General features: G+C 42.0%; 2 protein-coding genes across 3 annotated transcripts in view; one reads left to right on the top strand and one right to left on the bottom strand.

Moving 5' to 3' along the window:
- Positions 1-19,194, bottom strand: part of dhx9 (DExH-box helicase 9) — a 202,930-nt gene extending 183,736 nt beyond the window's left edge. The window contains exon 1 of one of the 2 annotated variants that reach the window (XM_087143419.1): positions 18,964-19,194. The gene's annotated coding sequence lies outside the window, so the exon portion shown is untranslated. Of the gene's footprint in view, positions 1-10,250; positions 10,464-18,963 lie in introns of those variants that run through there. The other variant, XM_022239222.2, reaches the window with a different exon arrangement.
- Positions 19,195-19,392: 198 nt separating this feature from the next.
- wdr5 (WD repeat domain 5) overlaps positions 19,393-21,967 on the top strand; it is a 220,288-nt gene continuing 217,713 nt past the window's right edge. The window contains exon 1 of the mRNA XM_087143635.1: positions 19,393-19,477. The gene's annotated coding sequence lies outside the window, so the exon portion shown is untranslated. The remainder of the gene's footprint in view (positions 19,478-21,967) is intronic.

Here is a 21,967-nt window from a genome sequence, read left to right as displayed (position 1 = left end):
AGTGGCTCGAAAATGTGTACAAAGTCAATGGACTGAAAACACCCATGCAAAAAGCTGCTCCTTTATGATGTCATGTGATTTGCTTTTAAACTGAAAGAAAATTATGAAATATTATTTGTTATTCAGAATCTTGGGCATACATGTAATCAAACGAAGACGAAAAAAAAAAAGATTTTTTTTTCGTTCTCATAGCAATTCTCAGCCGAAGTTAAGGACTACTCTCAAGAAGAAAGATAATATTGCGTAGTAGAAAAACGTGTATAAAACCTATGTGGAAAACTGCAGCTTTAATCTCATGTCAAGTTATCTGCAAAGTTTCAACCTGATAGAACACATACTTCAAGAGATATAGGGCTTTAACCACTTCATGCCGGGGCACTTTTCAATGTTGATGATGCTGGGCCGGCATGACTATCATTTTTTCCATTTTCAAAATCTTTCAAAAATTCATTGTTTCATTTAACGGTCGTTTACAGCCGCACGGAGTAATCTTCAGGTACTACTCTAAGTTGACAGGTGACCTTCATTGACGCCCGAGTATTTCAGCCAGGCCAGCAGCCTTGATTATCACCACTTTTGAGAGTGAAAAATGTTGGTAATGCCCAGCAGCCTGGTCTTTTGTTTGGAGTACTGTCTTTTGTTACAGGGCCCTGTTTCCTTTGTCTGAGTTCGGAGATCCCAGCCACGCATATAAACCATATGTCTCCGATTCCGGAGTCCCCAGCAGGTAGTGGTTAAAGAGTGCAACTTTAAGGTCACGTGACTTGTCTCCTGAGGACGTCATCATCACACAAGGTCAGTATACCTCTAAAGCAGTCCCTAATTTTCAAGATATCTGCAAGATTTGAACCCAACAGGATACCTACTTCAGGAGACATAGGGCCTTAAAGGTTAACACTTCATGTCACGTGACTTGTCTCCTGATGTTGCATCATCACATAAAGTCAATATACCTCAAAAGTACTTCCTTTTGAAGATGTCTTGAAGATTTGAACCTGATCAGGCATGTACTTCAGGAGATATAGGGCCTTAAAGAGTGCACCCTTAATATCACGTGACTTGTCTGCTGATGACGTCATTATCCCATTAGGTCAATATACCTCTAAAGCATTCCCTTTTCAAGATGTCTGGAAGATTTGAACCCAATCGGACATGTACTTCAGGAGATATAGGGCCTTAAAGAGTGCACCTTTAATGTCACGTAACTTGTCTCCTGATGAAGTCATGATCACACGAGGTCAAAATTCCTCTAAAGCACTCCCTTTCCAAGATATCTGCAAGATTTGAACCAAATTGGATATACACTTCAGGAGATATAGAACTTTAAAAGAGGCACCATTTAATGTTACACGACTCGTCTGCTGATGGTATTGTCATCACCTGAGGTCAATTTCCGTTTGTAAACCTTCCCTTCCTAACTGCCTGCAAGGTTTCAACCCAAAAAGACATGTACAATACAATATACAGTACAAAACATTATACTTAACGCGGAAAAGGCACAGATTAGACATCTTAATTATTTGTCCCTTTTGGCGTTCCATACAATGCGATCTGCTCTCAGCAGCACGTGGTCGGCATTTTGCCAAGTCCCGAGTATAATGCCCTACGCACGCTGTGCCGTCTATGTTACAGGCAGATATTGGGCATCCACACACACACAGTAGCATATGCACAGCATGCTAATGGCATTTTCGAGTTGGCAATATATATTTTAAGGGGGTTTTTGTCGGTGGCAATTCATGTATGTGAAAAAGTACACCAGCTATGCACATCATGCAGCTGACTCCAATGTTTTAGCTTTCATTTCGTGCGCAATTCACGCTTATATCGCTTACAGTTGATTTTTTACCGAATTTTGAAGAACAAAAGAAGTTTTTATTGTAATTTCCGGTCTGATGACGTCATCAGCCCCAAACTTCACACAAGTGTTGACTGGGTAAAGATGGTCATCTACATCAACTTTCAGGCGATTTGGACAAACTTCGCCACGGACATCCATTCAAAATTCATTTTTCAGAATTTTTAACCTGTCGCTAGAGGGCGCTCCTCAATAAGGTGACATCATCAGTAGATAATTTGAAAAATACTATACCCCAGCAGACTAACACCATTGAAAACAACTCGATACCTATTACCACTTTTAAATAAGACCACTTCCAGTTTTGACCGGAAGGAAGGGTCATGTGATTTGACTCACGCGAAATGAATTCAAGGCCACATTTTATTCTGTCACTTGCTGCAAACAGAATGTTGCAGGAGGCCAGGGTCGATTTTATATGGTTTTTTTATAAATTTAACAGAATATTTGAATATACAAAATTTAATAATAAATCACTTGATGACGTCATCATGACATCATGTTTCTAGGACCATCTGTGCATAAGGGTTTGTTATTGGTATAACTTTGATGATGATCCAAGTTGCAAAAGACTAAAGTGAGTGGTAGAAAAAACGTGTAAAAAACAAACAGGCTTTTGAGCAGAGGAAAAAGGAAGAAGCAAAAAAACAGAACAAAAAGAATACCTTTTTCGCAAACTTGCGAAAAAGCCAAAGAGATGTTCTATGTCTGTTTGCAACAGAACAAAGGGCTTTTTTGCTTTTCATTGAAAAACCCATCGCCGTGATTGCACACCTGCGAAGTTTCATCCAGCTGAGACATATACTTTTGGAGATATAAGGCTCTAAATGATACACCTTTAATGTCACATGACTTGTGTACTGATGATGTCATCACCCCATGAGGTCAATTTTCGTCTTTCACACATCCCCTTCCAGATATCTGCTAACTTTCAACACACTGGGCCATGTCCTTTTGGAGATAATGGGCCTTACAGAGTGCAACTTTAATGTCAAGTGACTTGTCTCCTGATAACGTCATCATCAGATAAGGTCAATATTCCTCTAAAGCACCCCCTTCACAAGAAATCTGCAAGATATGAACCAAATCTGACATTTACTTCAAGAGATATGTGGCTTTAAAGAGTGTACCTTTAATGTCACATGACTTGTCTTCTGCTAAAGTCATCATCAGATGAGGTCAATTTTCCTCTAAAGCACTCCATGTTCAAGAAATCTGCAAGATTTGAACCCCATTCGACATCCATGTCGGGAAATACGTAGGCTTAGAGAGTGCACATTTAATGTCACATGACTTCAATCCTGATGACGTCAACATCACATGAGGTCAATTTTCCTCTAAAGCACTCCCTTTTCAAGATATCTGCAAGATTTGAACCTGATCGGACAAGTACTTTGGGGGATACAGGGCCGTAAAGAGTGCACCTTTAATGTCACGTGACTTGCCTCCTGAATATTTAAATATTCAAAATTTAACAATTAATTACTTGATGACCTCATCATGACGTAAATATTTCAGAATTATCTTCATTTTATAGTTAGTGCTTGCTGTAAGTTTGACGACGATAAAAGATTTCTTAGGTACGAAAATAGTGCCTCAAAAACATGTACAAAGTCAATGGGCTAAAATAAATATTGAAATTGTCAATAATAAATCGCTTGATGACGTCATCATGACATAATGTTTCTGGGACCATCTGTGCATGAGGGTTCATCATTGTTTTAAGTATGATGAAAATCTAAAGTTGTAAAAGCACTAAAGTGGCAGTGACAAAAACGTGTACAAAACAAATGGGCTTTTGAGCAGAAGATGCAACAAAAAGAACAAAAAGAATGCCTTTTTTACAAAATTGCGAAAAAGCCCAAACAAAATTTTTTTTTTTAAAATTGTAACGAAAAAACAACCTGTTCCGGCTCTTGTTGAAACAGCTAAAAAGAAAAAACTAACAGCTAAAAATCCCATAAGACATAAAGAGAAAAGTAGAAAAAATAGAGGCCACAAAAAGGGGAAAAAAAGCCGAAAAGATAAACATTTGCGAAAGAAGTACTTAATGATCAGTTTGTGATTTATAAACCCAGAGTTTCAATAAATCCAATTAAAATGTAGTTTCAGAGGGCGTAACAATGATTGTACACATGGCTTCGACCTACTGCACATGCACAATGGCGTAATAACTGAGAGTGACCTGTGTGGGCTCCCACCGTAAATCTACCATTCCCTCTCTCCGACTTACTCACCCATCATTAAACGAAAAATACTCCTCTAATTTTGTATTTTATAACGAAACAGTAACACAAAATGAATCTATGTACTTGTATCTGGTAGGACTTGATGCAAGACCAAACTGTCGATCTCCAGACGATACCAGCCACAAACATGCTCGCAAAGTTCAACGTGCAAATTGCCCGTCGTGTCATTCGCGCAAGAAGGCATTGCTGCCATGCTGCCATGTGCACGAAGACCGTCAAAATTTATTATACCGATGCAACGAAACAAAATTGAATTTTGTGAGGTGATATTGAACAGATACAATAACATGTTCTCCAGCAAAGTTGTAGAATATGAACTAAAGATTCAAAATATATAAAGCACGTTTCTTTTTTTTTTAAGAATTCAATGTACGTCAGTCAAAAGTCTAAGGTCAGCGAAGATAGTAGAACCTTCGTACGTTGCCAAAAACAGAAGGCAAAATGCACAATATATTTGACCTCTGACATCAAACTAGGGAACATCCACTTTCCAAAAAGGCAAGTTTTTGTGGGATATGAAGACAATATCATTTCGAAAGCGCGATGAAAAGATCGGAACATGTTGCATTTCAGCGGCAAGATTCAAGTAGCTGTGAGTCCAAAAAGGTGATTTTGATGCTGCCCATGGACAAATGCGTATTTTAAAACCTCATTCTCCACTTTATGTGTGAAGATACTCCACATTTTTTTCATGTATTTGAAAGACAAAGGATGAAACAAATTATATGACGATTTTGGGGGTCTACACAGTGATCATTCCTATTTTTGGTGACATGAAGTTGGTGTAGATACCGGCCGCTCCAGGAAAATCGGTCCGTACTGTTGACATACCTACTATACGTACTGTTGTGGAGCGTTAGTTAATAGTATGGCCGATCCCGTTCAAAATCAAAAAAAGGAATAGTCACACTGGCAGTCAGACATACCCCTAGCCCAGGTTGGACGTTGTCTTCATTTCATTACGACTGATGTCCAGGGTATAAAAGTTGTGTACAAAATGAACACAAAATTGGTTCTAATTTGTTCTTGATTTACCTTGTTGAAGAAACTAATTTTTCACATTTGCAAGTTTTTCGTGGGGGGGGTTTGGAATTTCAGAACGAACCATAGACTATTAAATCGAGGAAATTAAGTGAAAGACGTTACTTTTGTAGACGTAATTCATCTGTTCTCGGGACTAGTTGTGAAGTGCACGCACGTACAATACAAGAATCCGAGCTGCGTGCACACACTACTCCTGTGCAATTTCCAGTGAAGGTATGGTGCTCGCCTCCTACACGGAGGCCTTGACTGGTACCCGGCTTTCACCCGCCTGTCGTCAAGCCGATATTAAAAAACGCAGTTCCGTATCAGTCAGATCGGGGGCTTCAAACTGACCAATTAATCCCCTATTCTTTACCCCTAAAATGTTCATATTTTGTTCTGCTTTAAATTTCGGTTTATAAACATAAATTTGTGACACAGCCTGCTATTTTATAAGAATAACCTCGGTTAGCGTGGAAGGCTTTGTATATGCAGGGTTCTTGAAGTTGTAAGGGAAGAAGTTCATCAACAATCTCTCTATGAAGTATTAAACGTGTTTAATTTGTTCATAGAGTTTTATTGGTTAGATGTATAAATAAACAATATTGTAGAGATCTGTTTTTTTATCAAAATGAAACAGTAACTTATCTTGATAATTGAGGAATGGAAAGAGGATTATATTGTGGGCATGATGATTGTGATGAACAGGCAAGAGCGACGCTATACTGATCGGGAACACAGTATGAAGAGGCAGTACTGGCGCGTGCATGTGCGGTAAGGAGCAATCATGTACAAATCAGGCTTTTGATCAGCCTTTCCTTTTTTATTCTTAAACTATACATACAATAAACAGACTGAATTGGTAATTGGCAGTGACGAGTTTGATTTTAGAGCAATGGAGAGATAGACTATGTCAAAAGTTTTAAACCTCAAAGTAGGTGATTTTTTGTTTTTAAATTCAGGCCAAAGAGATCATGATTGTTAATCACTGTTTTTGACTCTCATTATCAGTCTAGTCTATTAAAAACATTTATCTAACTAGCGCTTTCTGTAAAAGTTCTCCATCTCTAACAAAAAATGTATTTGGTATAACTTTTAAAATGGTACAAATCAACAGATATTAGTAAATTGCTAGCAACAGAAATGTGCCAAAGCCTTGCTGGATAATACCCTTTCCACTCGACACGGAACTGCCGGATCCCTTAACTACTGTTGAATTTTGTGGACACCTTTTGTCTGTCTATTACAGTCCACCTGTTAACACATAATACATGCTCAAAAATGGCCAGGATTTGTACAAATCATGAATTTTAACTTTCCCGTACTAGCCATAGTAGACTCAGCTTGCGTGCAGGTATTATACTAGGCCAATTTTCCCCAACGCACGCCACAGCCTCGCTTCCGGCCCAATGTTGTGTGTACTCGGCATGGAGATCAATGGTGAGAACCATGTTGTGCGGTCCGTGCTTTATGTGAGCATTTTCGAAACCAGTAGATTTGGTTAGAATATTGACAAGAATATAATATAAATCAGTACTCTGAAATAATGATTGCCGAGCTTTCGGTAACTGAGTACCTTCTTCAGGGCAAGCAGATTCAGTTCTGAATGGATTCAGTTAGACTTAAGTTTCACTGGTTCCAGTCAGAACATGTAGTTTTGATGTGCGTGTACACAGCTCAGAAGCTGGTACGCCGAATAGTTGCGCACGCACACTTTACGAACTTCACCGGAGAACGGCTGAAAACAGTCCACAACAATGGCAAGACCGGGACGCCGATAGAGCTGCCGTAAAAATCGAGATTCTCAGCCCGCTTTTCAGCTATTATTCTCGGCCCATTCTCGAGCGAACACTGTGGAAGAAGGCAGACCCTGGCTCTTGTATATATGGTAATTGGTCTTTGTTCGGAGCCCAGAAATGAAAAGACTGATTTTGCATCATAATCACCAGCTTCACAATTGTCCCCACTTTGAAAAGAGGCAACGGGAACATGGAAGGGTGAGCAGAGCCGCATGCCACCAAACAATCAGCCTTTTCACCATGTAATTTGAAGCATGCAGAGCATGCAGGGCCAAAAACGGAGAATTTGCGGTTTGGCAGGTGGCCTTCGTGGCCAAGTGAGGCTGGAATTCTTGGAGTCGGCTTTCGGGAAGAAATTTCTGTCGTCAAGGGGTTAACGTTATGTCCGACTTTTCCCATTTTTGCCTTTGATAGTGATGTGTTGAATTTCTTAACCCACCAAACGTGGAGATAAGGAAGCATAGGAGTTACAGACGTGATACTGGCTCCTTGGAAAAGGTAGAAATGTTGCAAATTTTACTTACTAAATTTTTCCTCCGATTTTGCACCCTTTATATCCTGGACTCCCTCCGTAACATAGTACAGTCAGGGAGTCCACCTGAGCTAGGCCTACCCCTGGAACTGTGGGGCGGACATCGGATCCTACAGTTCTGGGAGTTACTAGCCTTATACGTAGCTGTAGTGTAGTGGCTCTGTTTACCATATGTCTCTTGAGGTGGCGACAGAAAAGAGACAGATTGTAAAAGCGAGCCACCACAGCCCTACGTGCATGACGTGTGGGGCTACTAGGCCTACTACTAGCCCCACTAGTGTGGCACAGACTTTCACTCCCGCTCCATCCTTACTGACCTTAGCCACACATCCGTATACGCAATTTCATGTCAGCGTACTGAAAATTTTCGGGGTACCCACTTATCATCTTGGGCAAAATTTCTTTTGCACACCGATATGATCCTTGACCTTTCCACTTTCTAAAAGCCATTTATGGAATGATTTCACTCACGTTATGCAGGTATTTTCCAGACTTTTTGCCTTTAATCCATTCATCTAACGGGCTCGCTCTCACAGTCGCCATCTTTAAAATAGGGTCTTTGAACATTACGTCACTTGACCCCTAATCTTCTCGACAGCTGTTCCATGTCAAGACCGACTGAGCGATAATATACTACATGTACCAATGGCAGGCCTTGAATTTCACGACGGCCATGACCGTCGGTGCCCTCCCATTTGGCCGTGGTGCCTCCCAAAAGCCAAGATGGCAGTGCCCTTTTTTTCTCTTGGTTGTAGTGCCCTACACATGCATACCGACTGACCCTGTTCAGCAAGGCACACAGAAACAGCATACACATCGCTCCTTGATTGCTTACATTTGACTGGAACACCGTGCACACCGCACATGTATTCACTTGCACAAATCACCCCATAATTCTTTGCGCGCTGTCACAGTGATGAAAACACGTGCGCAAAACTCTGTGCATTAAACGAATCTGCTCTGGTTCCTGCCGCACCCATGCACAAGAATGCATAATGCAAATGTAGCAACCAGTACCAGTCTGTACAGTACATGTACTGCATGTACTGTACATAAACACTCTTCATCGGCCGTACGCGTTGCGAATGCAAAAGGCCAGCTGCAGGCCGCAAAGACATTAATGTTATGTTGCAGAATGGTTGCAGGAGGTTTTCTGCAAGTCAATTCACAGAATTGGTCTCTTATTTATGTCTATACTTTCTTCGTTCATGAGAAATTTGAGGTCGTTCTGCTCATTTTAGCGCCCACTGGTCAAGTGAATCACGCCCGCTTACCACGCGATAGCCTACACCATTACCAGATTACTGCATTAGGACCTAAATGGACATTGTTGGCCGGTTTACCAATGTGATTGCCGTCGTGATTGTGTGAATTTTTCACAATTTTCTTGTGTATTGCTGTATGTAGAAATTTTTACATAAAGACAAAGTTCATCACTTTTTGAGATACATTTGGAATCTTTCCTCCCCGCTGATGCCATTCAATCAGCACAAAATTACCCCCAAACAAAACAAAGTTCTGACCTACTGACCCAATTTTTGAGAGGCACATTGCATGCACAGCACAACTACATGTAGGCCTATCACATGTACATATGTGTTTTTAGCCTAATAAAATACTGCAAGTATGCAGTAGGCCTTAGTTAAATCATGGAGGTAGGAGAAGAAGCAAATTTACGCCATGGCCTGCCCGAATGGGCAAACTAAAAAAAAAAAAAAAAAAAAAATTGTCATGGCCTGCTCCCTAACAAGGATACATGTACATGTATACAGTAACAGGTCAGTTGAGTTGGGCTTGAAATTTTTAGTGATGTGTGAAAGATCACTGAAGCACACATATGATGTGATATTCTATCGTCAATAAATAACTATAAAAATAAGGGACCAAGTCTGTCAGGTGTCATAAGTTAAAGTGTGTTCGTGTTTGACAGGATCTTTTGATAACATTTGATTGAAACAACATGTGTGGTTTATGCACTTGTTATTTGCATCTTGCTACCCGTACACCATGCACCAATCTGATGAACATACATACACCATAGATGCACGATAGCACCCCAATACAAAAGGGCTGTTTGGCACCAGTTCGACATCAATTTTTGACAAATAAACAACTTCCTTTTCTTCCTGAAATTCCAAGCTTCCAAATAAACACCATTTCATATATGTTTCATCAACTCCTTACACATGTTTTGGGGGATTTTCAACAGAAAATTGCACATTTTTTGTTACCCTCTTGTAGTCTTCACAAGCCAAAACAAGTCTTGACGGTGCTTTGGTCAGATGCCTGGAGTCGTACATCAAATGAAAGAGTATTAACTATTATAAGCTCTACAAGATAATGACATCATTGTTCTAAACCTGGTTGAGACTCACAAGGTATTAGGCTTAGACGAGACTACGTCACACGACAACAAAGATGGCCACACACAGTCATAACAGTTGTTGACGTACAGTAAGCGGCTCCAATCCAGATTCTTATATTATTTTCATACTTTACACCCAAAACTCGACCTAAACCGGCATAATAAATGGTACTAACACTAATTTCAGTTTTTTCACAACACAAATGTTTTTCAAAATCTAGAATTTGATGCACAAAAAGGGCAGAAATCACTGATTGAAAACAAACACATTTACACGCTTTCAGATATACAATTTAAAGGTGCCATTTCGCTGGACTCCCTAGCCTAGTACTAGTACTAGTAGTACTAGCCGTGGGTAACTGGCAGTGGCACTGCTTTGTCATTTTCTTTCAATGAGTTTACGAACAACATGTAATATACCTACCCTTTTAACTTAAGACTGTAACGACGCTGACTTTTTCGATGTGTGTTACTGGAAACTTACGGTTCTGTACAAATAATCATAGGACATGTCATGGAGGATGGGACACACGAAGAGACTTTATGGCAATGTATTGAATTTGTAATTTGTGGCCTACTGTACTAATGCGTGTCGCGCCAGTCCGCAGTATAGTACTAGTGCTAGTGCGGTGCAACCCCAACTCGCGCAAGCGCAAGCCGAGCCGCGCCGGGAACCAACATGGCCATATATGCTAGCCACAAAAGAGATGGCCGAATCCATATCCACACGGTCTTCCTTGGCCGTTTTCCAATACTCAACTTCGTCTCCGTCTCAGGTTCGTTCCCAAAACCAATCCCCGATTGTGGGCCTGAAGCGTTTAAATTACATCTGATTACTGTAATTTTTTGGCTTTCTTGCATCTTATTTAATGTTCTGTGCCACTAGTAGACTGATTATGGTGCCTACAGCTTCAACGTCAGCTGGTAAAAAAAAAAAACCAGTTGACCTGAGACGGAGCCGAAAGTTGGAAAACGGCCCGAGGCCGTTTTCCAATACTCAATTCTGGCTCCGTCTCAGGTTCACCTGTTTTAGCTAACTGACTTTGAAGCTGTAAGCGCAGTAATTAGTCTAATAGTGTCACAGAACATCAAATAAAATGCAAGAAAGCCAGAAATTACATCAATCTAATTTAATGTAAACGCTTCAAGCCCACAATCGGGGATTGGTTTTGGGAACGAAGCCTCAGTGGCGCTCAAGTCGAGTATTGAAAAAGGGCCCTAGTTGCACCGCTGCTATACTCTGCTGCAGAACTGAGCATGCGCATTAACGAGCAGAAGTTCACAGGTACGCTGAGAAAGCATCACGTATCTACGTACGCTTAGGGGTGCACTGAACTAATTCAAGCTCCATTGAAAATAGTGTAAAATCAACCAAGTTTGGAGCCCCATGGCAGGCAACTGAAGTCCCTGAGGCCTCTCAAACAAAAATCAATGTGCTGTTTGGTCCTTCAGATTTCATTTGATTTTCAATTTTTAGTAGGTTAACCAATGAATTTTTTAATTATCCGCCCAAAACAAACTCACCCCCCAAAAAGTGAATGTTGCCAAGCCCTCCCAGCGGCCATTTTTCAAATGACATCCCTCACCTTCCTGGGGCTCTTCTGACTAATTTTCAATCCCATTTTTGTCTGCTTTGCCCCCAGATGGGTGCCCCTGAATCTACAGAGATGATCCTGGGCCATACTGACACAATTCCACCATTTCCTGGCCCAAACAGACCCCTCTTTTCGAAACAATCTCTGGGGGTACTTTTTCTGCGCCTCGGCCCGGCGGAGAATTTTCCTTGAATTGGGACACTGCACCCTTTATATACACCCCTTTTTCACAGTCTGACACAGAAACAATGCTGAATGGTTGAGAATGTTCCAAAAAACTCAATTTTTGAAAATAAATTGGAAAAAAAAGTCGACTGGCTGTGCTATGGGGAGTAAATCATCAAGGTCAGCCAATAGCAAATGTGCACAAACTGCCTATACATACACTGTACATGTACACTTCTACTATAGTGCAAACAGAAGAATGTCCAATCAGCATTTGAAAATTGCACCTTTCCCCATAAATAGCTTCAACTAGCATGTCCTACTGATAAGGAAGGGTTACCGCTTTGGCCATACACTACCAACAGCAGAGATCAAATACAAGAAAATTATGAAACTTCAGCCATGCTTTGACATGAAAGCTCTACGTAGAATTTATTCCTGTTGACACGCTCCAGCCCAAGAGTTGAAAACCTGAGCCCAAAATAGGGCACTTCCAACACAAGAGTGGAACAAACCACCAAGGAGAGTGTTTCGAGAACTTTCAGTCACCTGCGCATATATCCACAGCTTGGTCAGTTGGTGCGCGGGCTGTACTTGACCATCGAGGAAGTACCCCCACCCTTGGTTAGGGCCCTGTTAGGGTTACCCTTCATAATTAGGGTTGGCCTCCGTTAGGGTTAGCCGTCATTAGGGTTGGCCTCCGTTAGGGTTAAGCTCGGTTAGGGTTGGCCCACGGAAACCATCAAGTCCTTCGGTCACTGCTGATTTCTTGAAAATTACACGCAAAACAGCATGAACAGTGACAGAGTTAATTGTTTTTCAGAATTTCCACATGATTGCATGGGTATTTACCAGTGGAGTGTTGCTGCCAACAATCAAATGTTTCTCATGTCTCACAATTCATAAAACTGCTATCCCTGGCTTGTTCCGGTCTTTCCACCACTGGTGTAACTATCGCAAACGTGAGAAATGATTTTTCAATCCAACCGCCATGACATCCAGGACGCCGCCATCTTGGCAATATAGGGTGCACTGAACTAATTCAAGCTCCATTGAAAATAGTGTAAAATCAACCAAGTTTGGAGCCCCATGGCAGGCAACTGAAGTCCCTGAGGCCTCTCAAACAAAAATCAATGTGCTGTTTGGTCCTTCAGATTTCATTTGATTTTCAATTTTTAGTAGGTTAACCAATGAATTTTTTAATTATCCGCCCAAAACAAACTCACCCCCCAAAAAGTGAATGTTGCCAAGCCCTCCCAGCGGCCATTTTTCAAATGACATCCCTCACCTTCCTGGGGCTCTTCTGACTAATTTTCAATCCCATTTTTGTCTGCTTTGCCCCCAGATGGGTGCCCCTGAATCTACAGAGATGATCCTGGGCCATACTGACACAATTCCACCATTTCCTGGCCCAAACAGACCCCTCTTTTCGAAACAATCTCTGGGGGTACTTTTTCTGCGCCTCGGCCCGGCGGAGAATTTTCCTTGAATTGGGACACTGCACCCTTTATATACACCCCTTTTTCACAGTCTGACACAGAAACAATGCTGAATGGTTGAGAATGTTCCAAAAAACTCAATTTTTGAAAATAAATTGGAAAAAAAAGTCGACTGGCTGTGCTATGGGGAGTAAATCATCAAGGTCAGCCAATAGCAAATGTGCACAAACTGCCTATACATACACTGTACATGTACACTTCTACTATAGTGCAAACAGAAGAATGTCCAATCAGCATTTGAAAATTGCACCTTTCCCCATAAATAGCTTCAACTAGCATGTCCTACTGATAAGGAAGGGTTACCGCTTTGGCCATACACTACCAACAGCAGAGATCAAATACAAGAAAATTATGAAACTTCAGCCATGCTTTGACATGAAAGCTCTACGTAGAATTTATTCCTGTTGACACGCTCCAGCCCAAGAGTTGAAAACCTGAGCCCAAAATAGGGCACTTCCAACACAAGAGTGGAACAAACCACCAAGGAGAGTGTTTCGAGAACTTTCAGTCACCTGCGCATATATCCACAGCTTGGTCAGTTGGTGCGCGGGCTGTACTTGACCATCGAGGAAGTACCCCCACCCTTGGTTAGGGCCCTGTTAGGGTTACCCTTCATAATTAGGGTTGGCCTCCGTTAGGGTTAGCCGTCATTAGGGTTGGCCTCCGTTAGGGTTAAGCTCGGTTAGGGTTGGCCCACGGAAACCATCAAGTCCTTCGGTCACTGCTGATTTCTTGAAAATTACACGCAAAACAGCATGAACAGTGACAGAGTTAATTGTTTTTCAGAATTTCCACATGATTGCATGGGTATTTACCAGTGGAGTGTTGCTGCCAACAATCAAATGTTTCTCATGTCTCACAATTCATAAAACTGCTATCCCTGGCTTGTTCCGGTCTTTCCACCACTGGTGTAACTATCGCAAACGTGAGAAATGATTTTTCAATCCAACCGCCATGACATCCAGGACGCCGCCATCTTGGCAATATAGGGTGCACTGAACTAATTCAAGCTCCATTGAAAATAGTGTAAAATCAACCAAGTTTGGAGCCCCATGGCAGGCAACTGAAGTCCCTGAGGCCTCTCAAACAAAAATCAATGTGCTGTTTGGTCCTTCAGATTTCATTTGATTTTCAATTTTTAGTAGGTTAACCAATGAATTTTTTAATTATCCGCCCAAAACAAACTCACCCCCCAAAAAGTGAATGTTGCCAAGCCCTCCCAGCGGCCATTTTTCAAATGACATCCCTCACCTTCCTGGGGCTCTTCTGACTAATTTTCAATCCCATTTTTGTCTGCTTTGCCCCCAGATGGGTGCCCCTGAATCTACAGAGATGATCCTGGGCCATACTGACACAATTCCACCATTTCCTGGCCCAAACAGACCCCTCTTTTCGAAACAATCTCTGGGGGTACTTTTTCTGCGCCTCGGCCCGGCGGAGAATTTTCCTTGAATTGGGACACTGCACCCTTTATATACACCCCTTTTTCACAGTCTGACACAGAAACAATGCTGAATGGTTGAGAATGTTCCAAAAAACTCAATTTTTGAAAATAAATTGGAAAAAAAAGTCGACTGGCTGTGCTATGGGGAGTAAATCATCAAGGTCAGCCAATAGCAAATGTGCACAAACTGCCTATACATACACTGTACATGTACACTTCTACTATAGTGCAAACAGAAGAATGTCCAATCAGCATTTGAAAATTGCACCTTTCCCCATAAATAGCTTCAACTAGCATGTCCTACTGATAAGGAAGGGTTACCGCTTTGGCCATACACTACCAACAGCAGAGATCAAATACAAGAAAATTATGAAACTTCAGCCATGCTTTGACATGAAAGCTCTACGTAGAATTTATTCCTGTTGACACGCTCCAGCCCAAGAGTTGAAAACCTGAGCCCAAAATAGGGCACTTCCAACACAAGAGTGGAACAAACCACCAAGGAGAGTGTTTCGAGAACTTTCAGTCACCTGCGCATATATCCACAGCTTGGTCAGTTGGTGCGCGGGCTGTACTTGACCATCGAGGAAGTACCCCCACCCTTGGTTAGGGCCCTGTTAGGGTTACCCTTCATAATTAGGGTTGGCCTCCGTTAGGGTTAGCCGTCATTAGGGTTGGCCTCCGTTAGGGTTAAGCTCGGTTAGGGTTGGCCCACGGAAACCATCAAGTCCTTCGGTCACTGCTGATTTCTTGAAAATTACACGCAAAACAGCATGAACAGTGACAGAGTTAATTGTTTTTCAGAATTTCCACATGATTGCATGGGTATTTACCAGTGGAGTGTTGCTGCCAACAATCAAATGTTTCTCATGTCTCACAATTCATAAAACTGCTATCCCTGGCTTGTTCCGGTCTTTCCACCACTGGTGTAACTATCGCAAACGTGAGAAATGATTTTTCAATCCAACCGCCATGACATCCAGGACGCCGCCATCTTGGCAATATAGGGTGCACTGAACTAATTCAAGCTCCATTGAAAATAGTGTAAAATCAACCAAGTTTGGAGCCCCATGGCAGGCAACTGAAGTCCCTGAGGCCTCTCAAACAAAAATCAATGTGCTGTTTGGTCCTTCAGATTTCATTTGATTTTCAATTTTTAGTAGGTTAACCAATGAATTTTTTAATTATCCGCCCAAAACAAACTCACCCCCCAAAAAGTGAATGTTGCCAAGCCCTCCCAGCGGCCATTTTTCAAATGACATCCCTCACCTTCCTGGGGCTCTTCTGACTAATTTTCAATCCCATTTTTGTCTGCTTTGCCCCCAGATGGGTGCCCCTGAATCTACAGAGATGATCCTGGGCCATACTGACACAATTCCACCATTTCCTGGCCCAAACAGACCCCTCTTTTCGAAACAATCTCTGGGGGTACTTTTTCTGCGCCTCGGCCCGGCGGAGAATTTTCCTTGAATTGGGACACTGCACCCTTTATATACACCCCTTTTTCACAGTCTGACACAGAAACAATGCTGAATGGTTGAGAATGTTCCAAAAAACTCAATTTTTGAAAATAAATTGGAAAAAAAAGTCGACTGGCTGTGCTATGGGGAGTAAATCATCAAGGTCAGCCAATAGCAAATGTGCACAAACTGCCTATACATACACTGTACATGTACACTTCTACTATAGTGCAAACAGAAGAATGTCCAATCAGCATTTGAAAATTGCACCTTTCCCCATAAATAGCTTCAACTAGCATGTCCTACTGATAAGGAAGGGTTACCGCTTTGGCCATACACTACCAACAGCAGAGATCAAATACAAGAAAATTATGAAACTTCAGCCATGCTTTGACATGAAAGCTCTACGTAGAATTTATTCCTGTTGACACGCTCCAGCCCAAGAGTTGAAAACCTGAGCCCAAAATAGGGCACTTCCAACACAAGAGTGGAACAAACCACCAAGGAGAGTGTTTCGAGAACTTTCAGTCACCTGCGCATATATCCACAGCTTGGTCAGTTGGTGCGCGGGCTGTACTTGACCATCGAGGAAGTACCCCCACCCTTGGTTAGGGCCCTGTTAGGGTTACCCTTCATAATTAGGGTTGGCCTCCGTTAGGGTTAGCCGTCATTAGGGTTGGCCTCCGTTAGGGTTAAGCTCGGTTAGGGTTGGCCCACGGAAACCATCAAGTCCTTCGGTCACTGCTGATTTCTTGAAAATTACACGCAAAACAGCATGAACAGTGACAGAGTTAATTGTTTTTCAGAATTTCCACATGATTGCATGGGTATTTACCAGTGGAGTGTTGCTGCCAACAATCAAATGTTTCTCATGTCTCACAATTCATAAAACTGCTATCCCTGGCTTGTTCCGGTCTTTCCACCACTGGTGTAACTATCGCAAACGTGAGAAATGATTTTTCAATCCAACCGCCATGACATCCAGGACGCCGCCATCTTGGCAATATAGGGTGCACTGAACTAATTCAAGCTCCATTGAAAATAGTGTAAAATCAACCAAGTTTGGAGCCCCATGGCAGGCAACTGAAGTCCCTGAGGCCTCTCAAACAAAAATCAATGTGCTGTTTGGTCCTTCAGATTTCATTTGATTTTCAATTTTTAGTAGGTTAACCAATGAATTTTTTAATTATCCGCCCAAAACAAACTCACCCCCCAAAAAGTGAATGTTGCCAAGCCCTCCCAGCGGCCATTTTTCAAATGACATCCCTCACCTTCCTGGGGCTCTTCTGACTAATTTTCAATCCCATTTTTGTCTGCTTTGCCCCCAGATGGGTGCCCCTGAATCTACAGAGATGATCCTGGGCCATACTGACACAATTCCACCATTTCCTGGCCCAAACAGACCCCTCTTTTCGAAACAATCTCTGGGGGTACTTTTTCTGCGCCTCGGCCCGGCGGAGAATTTTCCTTGAATTGGGACACTGCACCCTTAGAACAGAACAGAACACCCGCGAAACTTTATTGCACGATTTCCTCTGACTTGTCTCACGCACGTGTTGCACTGTGTAGCACTGGGTTTGTGCACGAGTCAATGGTGTAGCACTTTTTTGCTACACGCTGCGGCCCCTTCCTTTTTTATTTTCCCGTGTAGCATTGTGTAGCACCGGGTTTGTGCACAAGTCAATGGTGTAGCACTTTTTTGCTACACGCCGCGGGTTTAAACATGGCGCGGAAAGATTGTACATGGGTGCAGTTAGTCTTGGTTTCAAGACGTTAGTGCTTGATAGCGGACACCGTGCATAGTGCGCCCGCTAACGACTCATAATTAGACTGTGCGCCAGTGAGAGTAAGTAAAACCTAGGGGTGCAGACCACTAATTCAAGTGAGGAATTCTGACCAGCTCATTAGCATTAAAAGTGCCTCCCCCACAGTATCCTCTGAAAAAGGAGATTGTTTGGCCCCCAAAATGGCGTGATTGTGTAAATCGTTGCCAGGATCAACTCCCTGGGTCTTTGAGCTTTCATATGAGAGCAGAAGGGCTAAAAACTATGGTTGAAAAATGGTCCTAAGTGCCCGAGAAAGTTGAGGGTTGCCACTTGAAAAATGGCTGCAATCAGACCTCAGAAAACTCACTTTTTGGGGGGTGATTTGTTTTGTGGGAATAATTAAAAATGTAATTGGTTAACCCACAAAAAAATTGAAAGAAATTGAAAGATAAGTGACCAGACAAGAATTTCATTTGAGTTTCAGAAATCTCAGGGATGTTGGCGTGCATGCTATTGGGCCCTGAACGGTGCTGATTTTACACTGTTTTTAATGGGGCTTGAATTAGTGGGCTGGACCCACGGACGTCATATAAAAAAATCGTGGCTGGACCCCTAGTTGTGCGGGGCGCTTTTCAACAGAAATAAAACAACTATCGATCACTGACGTCTTGGGCCAAGACTAGGGAGCAGTCCACTATAACTCAAGCGAAAATTTCCGGCGAGCTCATTAGGGTGCAGTCCATTTAATACTCAAGCGAGAATTTCCGGCCACCTCATTAGCATTAAAAGTGCCCCCGCATTATCTTTTGAAAAAGGAGATTGTATGGCCCCCAAAATGGTGAGATTGTGTAAATCTTTGCCAGAATCAACTTCCTGGGTCTTTGGGCTTTCATCTGAGAGCAGAGTGGCTAAAAAAAACACTGTTGAAAAATAGTCCTAAATGCCCGAGAAAGTTGAGGGTTGTCACTTGAAAAAATGGCTGCAATCAGACTTTGGAAAAATCACTTTTTGGGGGGTAATGTTGTTTTTAGAGAATAACTGAAACTGTAATCGGTTCACCCACAGACATTTGAAAAGAAAGTAAAAGATTATGGACCATACATACAATCATTTAACGTGTGTTTCAGATGCCTCAGGGATGTTGGTACGCATATTATTGGGCCCGAACACTGTTTTCAATGGCGCCTGAATTAGTGGACTACACTCACATGTGCGAACGAGGTTGATGTACTAGACGAGAAGGGTGCACCCTCGTGTTTAGGCCAGAAATATGTCCGCCGAGCTCATTAATAAAAGTTGTAGACTCAAAATATTTATTGTCGCGGGTTCGCCGTCGAAACGGGCAAATTAAAGGGCAGTCACACAGATCTATACTTAATTCACAGCTGGTTTAATTCCGGGCACAGATCCGAACGGTCCAAGTTCAGAACACGAACTCTCTATCTACAATCTAGCGTGGCTATTATACAGGTTGGGCTTGTTTTCACAAAGTATTAAACAAAACATTCCATCACAACATTTAGTCACATAAGGTAGAACAAAACAGCGTGCCGCGTAATTTAAAGAACATTAGTGTCTCACGCTCACCGCAAGAGGGCCGCTAGCGCGACCAAGCAAGCAAGTGGCTCAGACAGCGCGCACGCGGCGGTAACTCAACTGTGCACTGTCAATGCACGCTGGAGACGCGACGTGAACGAACTAATAATCGCAGAGCGCTGTCAGGTAATAATACCAGAAATAACTAATAATCATTAACTAATAACCGATCAACAGTTCATGTTGAGTAATTTCACAACACTATATTAGAGGGTCCTGAGAGCCATGGAACTGGGGAATTGAAGAAATCTGCGACTGAACCTCTGGGCCGGACTCGGGGCTTCCAATTCTGAGCAATTTGGATGCAATAGTGTCCGAAAGTGGCACTATTTGAGCCATTTTGCAGGGGGGTGGTTTTTCAAAATGGATATTTTTCTGGACAGGGACTTTTCATCATTTTAGGGGTGGTCTGCTTCTGGTAAAAATTTATCAAAAATTCATTGGTCAACCCCCCAAAAATTGAAAGGAAAATGAAAGGGGACATGTGGAACATCATTTTTCTGTGCAGAGTTGTGAGTATTTTTAAAATATTTGTGAAGTATGGGGATTTATCACTGCTGTCTATGGGAATTTATTTGTAGTGGTGCACCCAGTAGGGTTGCACTACACTAAAAGTGCACTACTCAATTAAAGGGAAATTCTTCGCCAGGCGCAGGCGCTTAAAGGTACCACTAACAGTTTATTTCAAAAAGAGGAGATTGTGTTGCCCAAGAAAATTGTGGAATTGTGGAAGAATGGCCCAGAATGAACTCCCTAGATTCGAAGGCTCCCGTCCAAGGGCAAAGCATGAAAAATGGTCCTGAAAAATTGTCCCAAGAGCCTAAAAAGTGGAGGGGTTTTAATTTGAAAAATGGCCACTGACAGACTTGGAAACGTTCACTTTTGGAGGGGGTGATTGTTTTTTTTTATGGATAAATAAAAATTTCATTGGTTAACCTACTAAAAATTGAAAATCAATTGAAAGCTGAATTCCCCAGAAGACTTTGGTTTTGTTTGAGAGGCCAGAGGGACTTCGATTGCTCACACCGGGGCTGCAAACGTGATCGATGTTACATTTTTTTCAATGGGGCTTCAATTAGTTCAGTGCACTCCTATATCAGATCGAAGTAGCGCCGCCTGTTGACTCTCTTGAAGAGGTTCAAGTTGGCTTCCGTTTGTTTGTCTTTTCCACTGGAAATTCAAGATTATGGCCAGAAGATTGCTTTTCATTTCAGTTTTTTTGGGGGGGAGCTACGAATTTTTTTTATTCGCCTTTCCCTGAAGATACCCCCAAAATATAAGTAAAACTGTGCGCTCAGCTCTAAATGTAGCCGCCCGCCTCTACCCAATCAAATTATGCCCGCAATTTGAGGCATTTTATGAAGGAAATACCCCATACTGGAAATTGTGATCCCAAAGTCGAAATTTATAGAAATATGTCTACGATCTCTCCTGATTATGGCATGTCTTATTGTAAAAACCCCGTGGGATCACAAAATATTAATGAGCTCGTACGCAGAAATACGACCATTTGGTGGAATGCACCTCTAGCGGGTTGCCGCGCTTCGCGATCATGGGTTTATTGAGCTGAGATGGACAATTGTGAGACTAATTATGCTCAAATAAAGAGACTTCTACTAGAGTGTAGACCAAAAAAAGGGCATTCGAGAAATAGGAAGCAGTGTGACAACAACTCATGTCTTCTTTTCGGAATATAGCGGTGCCCGGCCATTAGTTTGACGGGAGCGAAGTCTGCTGGGTGCATGCCCTGTTTCATTCGACGTTCTTAGGATAGATACGGTTTATTGGGCTGAATAGAATGCAACGCGTACGTTTCGACATTTTTTTTTACATCTCCCTCTTCAACAGTAAAAGCAGGGCTCCTGCACAGAGGTTCATTCCAGTGTAATAGTATCGACATCAAAACGGTGTCTGCATCATTTCTATTGGCATGATTGAGAATATAGAAATTACATATAGATGAAACTTTATTCACCGAAAACGTACACACAAAGACAAAAAATACGTTCGGTTAATATATCCAAGAATGTAACAAATGTTACAGAGGTCTCAGATGTATAACGATGTTTTTGAGCTGTCTCTCCTAGTACTTTTCACATGAACTGACATTAGCCTAAGGATGTGAAAGGCCCATTAGGGTTTTGTGGTATTAGAAAAATGGTGTTCCAGGGGATGTCTAGCTAGCCTGGCCCGTATTTTAAGTGGTGAATCTGGGCAAAATATGCGGGGGAACACCTCTGCTTTGTAGATGACAGCCTAATGATGTCTAGAAAAAGTCAAGCTTAATTTTGTCTGAAGGAACTGTTACCGTTGTTTGATTTACTTTGTCGGCATTGTGGACTTTCGAGATTTTTAAATTGTTATTGAAATTTTGTTAGGTACATGTACTTTAAGCACGAAATAACTTGTTATCAAAATTGTAACATATACCGCACTTACAATGCTCACTAAAGAGACCCAACTTCGCGCGTACAGTGGCCCATTGAAATGACGACAACAAGAGCATTCGAGAAATAGGAAGCAGTATTACACTGACTTATTGCGAAGCAGAGTTCGGGTCAAAAAGATTGAAACATGTTTTGACGAAACGGGATGCTTTTTTTCCAAAATCGAACG

The sequence above is a fragment of the Acanthaster planci genome, linkage group LG11 (genome assembly GCF_054643075.1).
Source record: "Acanthaster planci isolate LZ-2023a linkage group LG11, COTS_SCS, whole genome shotgun sequence".
Lineage (NCBI taxonomy): Eukaryota > Metazoa > Echinodermata > Asteroidea > Valvatida > Acanthasteridae > Acanthaster > Acanthaster planci.
The sequence above is the reverse complement of the archived record's forward strand: the minus strand, read 5'-3'. Positions and strand labels throughout refer to the sequence as shown.